A 9659-nucleotide genomic window follows, 5' to 3' on the forward strand; every position below is an offset into this window, starting at 1 on the left:
TTTTTTTTTACCATTTAAACTTTTTATTTTATATTGAAGTAAAGCCAGTTAACAACGTTGTGATAGTTTCAGGTGCACGGCAGAGCAACTCAGCCATACATAAACATATATTCATTCTCTCCCAAACTCCCCTCCCATCCAGGCTGCCACATAACATTGAGCAGAGTTCCCTGTGCTGTACAGTAGATGCTGGAGAGGGTGTGCAGAGAAGGGAACCCTCCTCCCCTGTTGGTGCGAATGTAAACTGGTGCAGCCACTATGAAAACCAGTATGGAGGTTACTTTAAAAACTAAACATAGAGCTACTACCATATGACCCTGCAATCCCACTCCTGGGCATATATCTGGAGAAAAACATGGTCTGAAAGGATACATGCACCCCAATATTCATTGCAGCTCTATTTCCAATAGCGAAGACATTAAAGCAACTTAAATGTCCATCGACAGAGGAATGGATAAGGAAGATGTGGTAAATATATACAATGCGATATTGCTCAGCCATAAAAAAGAATGAGATAATGTCATTTGCAGCAACATGGGTGGACCTAGAGATTGTCACACTGAATGTATTCTCTTTTATCCTCTTTTTCTCCTTCTTATCTGGTCATTCTACCACTGTATTATTTGCAGTACAATTCTAGATAACCAATTCCAGATTACTATTCATGGCCTTTCAAGGACTTTTTCTCAGTCCTGTCATTTCTTTTCTTGCCTCATTTTCAGACAAGGCTTTCATCCACGAGATAGACAGATAGCTAGGCAGATAGACGTACACATATATATTCCTCCTTAATTCATGTGTCCTCTCCTCTGAGTTTCAAACCCATATATCTAAGTTTTTCTCTGACAGTCCGCCTTAGAAGCCGCATATTCTGAAACGCAGCTTATAAATTTATCTACTCAGATTCCCCCAACGTCCTTTACCTCAGCAAATGGCATCAACATTTAGTACAACCCTATAGTCAGAGAAGCAGGGCTATATCTCTCTAAGCCTGATTCCAGAGGGACCCCAACATTTTGGATCCCTTTCTTTAAATTTTTCAAAGTCTCTCCACAGTGCCTGGGACTGTCTCTGGTCAGCGGTGTCATGTGGACAGGATGCCCCAAGCCTGAACCTTGTCCAGTGGGCCTCAGTACACACGGATCCTGGTGGTTTAAAGCTCCTACGTCAAATTCTTCAAAGTGCTCCGTTGGTGCCAAGTTCTGGTTCCCATTTCTCCTTTTAGAGATGCTCTCCAATCTTTCCACCTCCCACACTTGACCAGACCAAAGAGATCATGTTCCAAGAATGCAGTGATGCCAGACTACAGAGCTCAAGAGAAGATACAGTTAGAATACACGTTGTTTCTTGTTTATGCTACCAAATTCTTAATGGTAAGTTTAAAAGGTCAGAAAGTTACTTATTGTCTACAATGTCTTACACTGCGTAAAACTTCCATTTGTGGTCCTTACCAAAGAAGAACAGTAAGAACCTTTGAGAGAGTCCCTGGAAGTCATTTTTCATAGGCAGTAGGAAGAATGATGCAGTGTAGTGAGTAGCAATGTGATTAGCGTTAAATAAATGGTATGAGAGAACCACAGAGAAGCTGTTCTGTGGTGTTTCAAGTTCCAGGACAATGCGAAGTAACAACATGTAATACGAGTGTTGCTGCCTTTTCTCTATAATAGGGGAATAAAATGAGCCAGGAGTGGCACATTTGGCAACAAAGAAGGCAAAGGAAGGAAGTCCTAGCCACAGCAATCAGAGAAGAAAAAGAAATGACTCATGGCGATGAACAACTGGAGATGATCATGGACAGCAGGGAGTCTTCCTGTGCACAGACTGGACGGGAAACAAAGGCAGAGGTACCTCTTCTCTGCACATCACTCTAAACCCATTGTGCACGTGGGCCTGTGAATTTAGTATTCCATTTTTACATCACATTGTTTATATAAACAGGGTACCCATAAAATTCACTCTCCTGAGGTTTGCCATCCTTCACTTAGCTTTAAAGTGAGAAGCACATGGATGATTCTTGATATCGCTCTTTCTTACACTCTCCACCTCATTTCAATATATTCACCATTGTCTATTTTCTAAATAGTTCTCAAATTCCGGCACTCTCTTCTGAGTTTCCACTACCTTTATCCCAGACTATAATATTAACCAAGTACCTGTTCCTCCTCTGACATTGTCTGCCCACATTCTACACTGTAGGGAGTAAAGTTAACCTCCTCGCTGCACTGCTGGAAATCTTTTCATTGTTTCAATTGCCTTGAAGAAAAAAGCCAACATTTTTAACCAGGTCAACCAGGACCTGTGTGACCTGGTCCTGCCCACCTCTCTGGCTTCACATCATATAACTGTCTACCGTCACTGCCCTTGTTTTCTTTTCTTCATCTAAATAATATCAGGGCTTCCCTGGTGGCGCAGTGGTTGAGAATCTGCCTGCCAATGCAGACAACACAGGTTCGAGCCCTGGTCTGGGAAAATCCCACATGCCATGGAGCAGCTGGGCCCGTGAGCCACAATTACTGAGCCTGCGCGTCTGGAGCCTGTGCTCCGCAACAACAGAGGCCGCGATAGTGAGAGGCCTGCGCACCGCGATGAGGAGTGACCCCCACTTGCCACAACTAGAGAAAGCCCATGCACAGAAATGAAGACCCAACACAGCCATAAATAAATAAATAAATACATTGTGTATTATAAAAAAATAAAAATAATAAATAAATAAATAAATAAATAAATAAATAATATCAAATAGAACCTGGTATACGCTGCATGCTGTACTAAGTACTGGAAATATGGGGGTGAATAAAAATAGACCCTGTTCTTACCATTATGGAGACTGGGATACAGTGAGGAAAAGAGTTTTAATCATAATCAACATACAAAGTAAAACTGTAGCTGTGATAAGTTTTGCAAATGAGAAATACTTTGAGGTAATACTGCGTAAAATTTTTTGTAATAATAGATGACAGAAATAAATGGGTATTAATTACTAGATGAAAGGGAGGGAAGAGTTTTGTTTGAGCATGCCTTGATTTTCCCTGAATCCTGGTTTGCACAGGCTACTTCCAATATGTGGAGTGGTCTTTCCTCTTTTTGACCTGAGCATCTTTTTTTTTTTTACTAAGTTTAAATATAATTTCAGGGCAAAGTTTAAATATAATTTCCAAACCAAGCATGTTGCCTATGATTTGTTCACATGGTACCTCCCTGAGCTTCTCCTTTTTACAGACCACTCCTTAATACTTACCCAATGTCCCTCTTAACAAGCAGACCATTATCTGATGGTTACATGATTCACTAGAATATATAACGTCTGTCATATTCACAGCTCTATTTCTGATGTGCAACACAGAGCAGGAGACTTAACTACTAAAAACTTTTCTTGAATAAATGAATAAGAACTCCAGCAACTTTCCCATATACTCTTGGCCTGAAATAATTTATTCTAGTGAAAGTGGTGCTTGATAAGATCAAACAGAAAATGTCAAAGAGGCGGTGATTTCTGGGCTGTGTTCTAGAAATCAAATCCGTAGTCCCTGAGGTTTCTCAGCAGAGGCCAATTTTTCAATCAAGTGAGCCAGGGGCTGTTGGTAAGAGATTCCTAAATTGGAGGACCTGAATAAATAAAATGATCTCTAAATTTCCTTTCAGTGTTTATTACTGGTGTATATATCAACTTAATGTTTTCACTAATTTTTGCGATTAAGCAAAAGTGAAGTGAGTCAACCCAATTTATACATTTTAGATTTTGCTTACTTATTTTGGGACAGTTAGAGAAAACATATGTTCTAAGATATGCAGTAACAGATCAAGAAAGTAATTACTTTCATCTTTAACAATACATTTCACATGTTTTTTAAAATATTAAAATCAATATTATTTTCAACTGTAAATTATAATATTATCATGTATATTTAGATAAGACTTTAAAATGACTCAGCTTTACACACAAAATGTAGTGGGTTTGAATGACAGACATTATTGGTCAGGAGCCATGGAAACATGAAATTTTATTTTTTTTGAAAATGTTGATATTTAGTGCTTAGGGCAGCTTTGGAAAAACATCAGCATAGTCTTTTCCTAATAATATATTAATATTAATATAAGGAATAAATTTTATTTTTTTCTCTAGTCCATACAAGCACTTTGCACCATTTATAAAACTGGGCTATAACAGTATATGTTTTACAATATATGTGTGTATGTATGTGTGTATACATATGAAATGCATTTTAACAAACAAGGACAATATAATTTCTTCATTCCCCTCACATATTTAACTTTGGACAATAATTTTATACTGGAGGTTCTAAACTAGATAACTTGGCATATTGAGAAGTTAAAAAAGTTAAGAAAACTGCTGTAAGAACAGGACTATTGAGCCTGTCAGTAATAATACTACACTAGGGTCAAATCTTTAATGATAAACCGCTGTTTAAGCTCAGTGTGGGAAATATAGAATAGAAATGGAAAGTGTATTTGAAAATGATCTTTTATATCACACATAGATTTTATGTCAAAATGTGATGTGTGTTCTAAGTGAGACACTACATCTTCTAAACAAATTTTTAGTGTAATTTTCAGAATTTATGATATTTTGGAAAACATATATAGACATTGATCTTTGCTATCAAACATCCACCATGTTTACATTTATTTTTCTTTATACAAAACTGGTCGCAGTTATTTGAAAATAAAAATGTAAGCCCAGGTCTTCCCTGGTGGCGCAGTGGTCGAGAGTCCGCCTGCCAATGCAGGGAACGCGGGTTCGTGCCATGGTCCGGGAAGATCCCACATGCCGCGGATAGGCTGGGCCCGTAAGCTATGGCCGCTGAGCCTGCGCGTCCAGAGCCTGTGCTCTGCAACGGAGAGGCCACAACAGTGAGAGGCTGGCGGACCACAAAAAAAAAAAAAAAAAAAAAATGTAAGCCCAAACTGCATGGGAGTCTAGCTCACATAGCTAGCTTAGGAGCTATAAGGGATAATTCTCACAATTGATTTTTAGATGGGTTCTTGTCGATTTTACTGAAATTGGGGCATATGCAGAGGCTTTCGGAGTACTTAAAAACATCCCTACGTGAGAGAGAGACCTTCAAGATGGCGGAGGAATATGATGTGGAGATCACCTTCCTCCCCACAAATATATCAGAAATACATCTACATGTCGAACAGCTCCTACAGAACACCTACTGAACGCTGGCAGAAGACCTCAGACCTCCCAAAAGGCAAGACATTCCCCATGTACCTGGGTTAGGGCAAAAGAAAAAGAAAAAACAGAGACAAAGAATAGGGATGGGACCTGCACCAGTGGGGGGGAGCTGTGAAGGAGGAAAGGTTTCCGCACACTAAGAAGCCCCTTCGCGGGCAGAGACGGGGGTGGGGGTAGAGGGGGGTAGCTTCGGAGCCGCGGAGGAGGGCGCAGCCACAGGGGTGCGGAGGGCAGAGCGGGGAGATTCCCGCACAGAGGATCGGGGCCGACCGGCACTCACCAGCCCGAGACGCTTGTCTGCTCACCCGCCGGGGCGGGCGGGGCTGGGAGCTGAGGCTCGGGCTTTGGTTGGAGCACAGGGAGAGGGCTGGGCTTGGCTGGGTGAACACAGCCTGAAGGAGGCTAGTGCCCCACAGCTGGCCGGGAGTCCGGGAAAAAGCCTGGAGCTGCCTAAGACGCAAGAGACCATTGTTTCGGGGTGCGCGAGGAGAGGGCATCCAGAGCACCGCCTAAACGAGCTCCAGAGACAGGTGCAAGCTGCGGCTATCAGCGCAGACACCAGAGACGGGCATGAGACGCTAAGGCTGCTGCTGCCGCCACCAAGAAGCCTGTGTGTGAGCACAGGTCACTATCCACACCCCCCTTCCGGGGAGCCTGTGCAGCCCGCCACTGCCAGGGTCCCGGGATCCAGGGACAACATCCCCGGGAGAACGCACGGCGCGCCTCAGGCTGGTGCAACGTCACGCTGGCCTCTGCCGCCGCAGGCCTGCCCCGCACTCTGTGCCCTTCCCTCCACCCGGGCCTGAGTGAGCCAGAGCCCCAAATCAGCTGCTCCTTTGACCCCATCCTGTCGGAGTGGGAACAGATGCCCTCAGGCAACCTACATGCAGAGGCGGGGCCAAATCCACAGCTGAACCCTGGGAGCTGTGCGGACAAAGAAGAGAAAGGGAAATCTCTCCCAGCAGCCTGAGGAGCAGCGGATTAAATCGCCACAGTCAACTTGATGTACCCTGCATCTCTGGAATACCTGAATAGACAACGAATCAACCCAAAATTGAGGTGGTGGAGCAACAATATATATATTTTTTTTCCTTTTTCTCTGTTAGTGTGTATGTGTATGCTTCTCTGTGTGATTTTGTCTGTATAGTTTTGCTTTTACCATTTGTCCGAGGGTTCTGTCTGTCCGTTTTTTGTGTGTTTTTTTTGGTATAGTTTGCTTGTTATCATTGGTGGATTTGTTTTTTGGTCTGGTTGCTGTCTTCTTTCTTTCCTTTTTTTATTACTTTAACGTTTTTGTTATTTTTATAACTATTTTTTACTTTAATAAATTTATTTTATTTTATTTTTTCTTCCTTTCTTTCTTTCTTTTTTCTCCCTTTTCTTCTGAGCCGTGTGGCTGACCGGGACTTGGTGCTCCGGCCGGGTGTAAGGCCTGTGCCTCTGAGGTGGGAGGGCCGAGTCCAGGACATGGTACACCAGAGACCTCCCGGCTCCATGTAATATCAAACAGCGAAAGCTCTCCCAGAGATCTCCATCTCAATGCTAAGACCCAGCTCCACTCAATGACCAGCAACCTACAGTGCTGAATACCCTATGCCAAACAACTAGCAAGACAGGAACACAACACCACCCATTAGCAGAGAGGCTGCCTAAAATCATAATAAGGTCACAGAAACCCCAAAACACACCATCAGACGCAGTCCTGCCCACCAGAAAGACAAGATCCAGCCTCATCCACCAAAACACAGGCACTCTTCCCCTCCACCAGGAAGCCTACAAAACCCACTAAACCAACCTTGGCCACTGGGGGCAGACACCAAAAACAACGGGAACTACGAACCTGTAGCCTGTGAAAAGCAGACCCCAAACACAGTAAGTTAAGCAAAATGAAAAGACAGAAAAACACACAGCAGATGAAGGAGCAAGGTAAAAACCCACCAGACCTAACAAATGAAGAGGAAATAGGCAGTCTACCTGAAAAAGAATTCAGAATAATGATAGTAAAGATGATCCAAAATCTTCGAAATAAAATGGAGAAAATAGAAGGACCTAGAAGAACTAAAGAGCAAACAAACACTGATGAACAACACAACACATGAAATTTAAAATTCCCTAGAAGGGATCAATAGCAGAATAACTGAGGCAGAAGAACAGAGAAGTGACCTGGAAGATAAAATAGTGGAAATAACTACTGCAGAGAAGAATAAAGAAAAAAGAATGAAAAGAATTGAGGACAGTCTCAGAGAACTCTGGGACAACATTAAATGCACCAACATTCGACTTGGAGGGGTCCCCGGAGAAGAGAAAAAGAAAGGGACTGAGAATATATTTGAAGAGATTATAGTTGAAAACTTCCCTAATATAGGAAAGGAAATAGTTAATCAATTCCAGGAAGTACAGAGAGTCCCATACAGGATAAAGCAAAGGAGAAAAATGCCAAGACACATATTAATCAAACTATCAAAAATTAAATACAAAGAAAAAATATTAAAAGCAGCAAGGGAAAAACAACAAATAACACACAAGGGAATCCCCATAAGGTTAACAGCTGATCTTTCAGCAGAAACTCTGCAAGCCAGAAGGGACTGGCAGGACATATTTAAAGTGATGAAAGGGGAAAACCTGCAACCAAGATTACTCTACCCAGCAAGGATTTCATTCAGTTTTGACAGGGAAATAAAAACCTTTACAGACAAGCAAAAGTTAAGACAATTCAGCACCACCAAACCAGCTTTACAACAAATGCTAAAGGAACTTATCTAGGCAGGAAACACAAAAGTAGGAAACGACCTACAATAATAAACCCCAAACAATTAAGAAAATGGTAATAGGGACATACATATTGATAATTACCTTAAATGTAAATGGATTAAATGCTCCAAGCAAAAGACAGAGACTGGCTGAATGGATACAAAAACAAGACCTGTATATATGCTGTCTACAAGAGATGCACTTCAGACCTAGGGACACATACAGACTGAAAGTGAGGGGATGGAAAAAGATATTCCATGCAAATGGAAATCAAAAAAAGCTGGTGTAGCAATTCTCATATCACACAAATTAGACTTTAAAATAAAGACTATTACCAGAGACAAAAAAGGACACTACATAACCATCAAGGGATCAATCCAAGAGGAAGATGTAACAACTGTAAATATTTATGTACCCAACATAGGAGCACCTCAATACATAAAGCAAATGTTAACAGCCATAACAGGGGAAATCAACAGTAACACAATCATAGTAGGGGACTTTAACACCCCACTTTCACGAATGGACAGATCATCCAAAATGAAAATAAATAAGGAAACACAAACTTTAAATGATACAGTAAACAAGATGGACTTAATTGATATTTATATGACATTCCATCCAAAAAAACAGAATACAGTCTCTTCTCAAGTGCACATGGAACATTCTCCAGGACAGAACCTATCTTGGGTCATAAATCAAGCCTTAGTAAATTTAAGAAAATTGAAATCATATCAAGTATCTTTTCCGACCACAATGTTATGAGACTAGATATCAATTACAGGAAAAAATCTGTAAATAAATACAAACACATAGAGGCTAAATAATACACTATTTAATAACGAAGAAATCACTGAAGAAATCAAAGAGGAAATCAAAAAATACCTAGAAACAAATGACAATGAAAACACGACGACCGCAAACCTATGGGATGCAGCAAAAGCAGTTCTAAGAGGCAAGATTATAGCCATACAATCTTACCTCCAGAAACAAGAAAAATCTCAAATAAACAACCTAACCTTACACGTAAACCAATTAGAGAAAGAACAAAAAAACCCCATAGTTAGCAGAAGGAAAGAAATCATAAATATCAGATCAGAAATAAATGAAAAAGAAATGAAGGAAAGAATAGCAAACATCAATAAAACTAAAAGCCGATTCTTTGAGAAGATAAACAAAATTGATAAACCATTAGCCAGACTCATCAAGAAAAAAAAGGGAGAAGACTCAGATCAATAGAATCAGAAATGAAAAAGGAGAAGCAACAACTGACACTGCAGAAACACAAAGGATCATGGGAGATCACTACAAGCAGCTCTATGCCAATAAAATGGACAGCCTGTAAGAAATGGACAAATTCTTAGAAATACACAACATGCTGAAACTGAACCAAGAAGAAATAGAAAATATAAACAGACCAATCACAAGCACTGAAATTGAGACTGTGTACAAATCTTCCAATAAACAAAAGCCCAGGACCAGATGGCTTCACAGGCGAACTCTTTGAAACATTTAGAGAAGAGCTAACACCTATCCTTCTCAACTCCTTCAAAATATAGCAGAGGGAGGAACACTCCCAAACTGATTCTATGAGGCCACCATCACCCTGATACCAAAACCAGACAAAGATGTCACAAAGAAAGAAAACTACAGGCCAGTATCACTGATGAACATAGATGCAAAAATCCTCAACAAAATCCTAGCAAAC

The sequence above is a fragment of the Lipotes vexillifer genome, unplaced genomic scaffold (assembly GCF_000442215.2).
Source record: "Lipotes vexillifer unplaced genomic scaffold, Lipotes_vexillifer_v1.1 scaffold668, whole genome shotgun sequence".
In the NCBI taxonomy this organism is placed as follows: domain Eukaryota; kingdom Metazoa; phylum Chordata; class Mammalia; order Artiodactyla; family Lipotidae; genus Lipotes; species Lipotes vexillifer.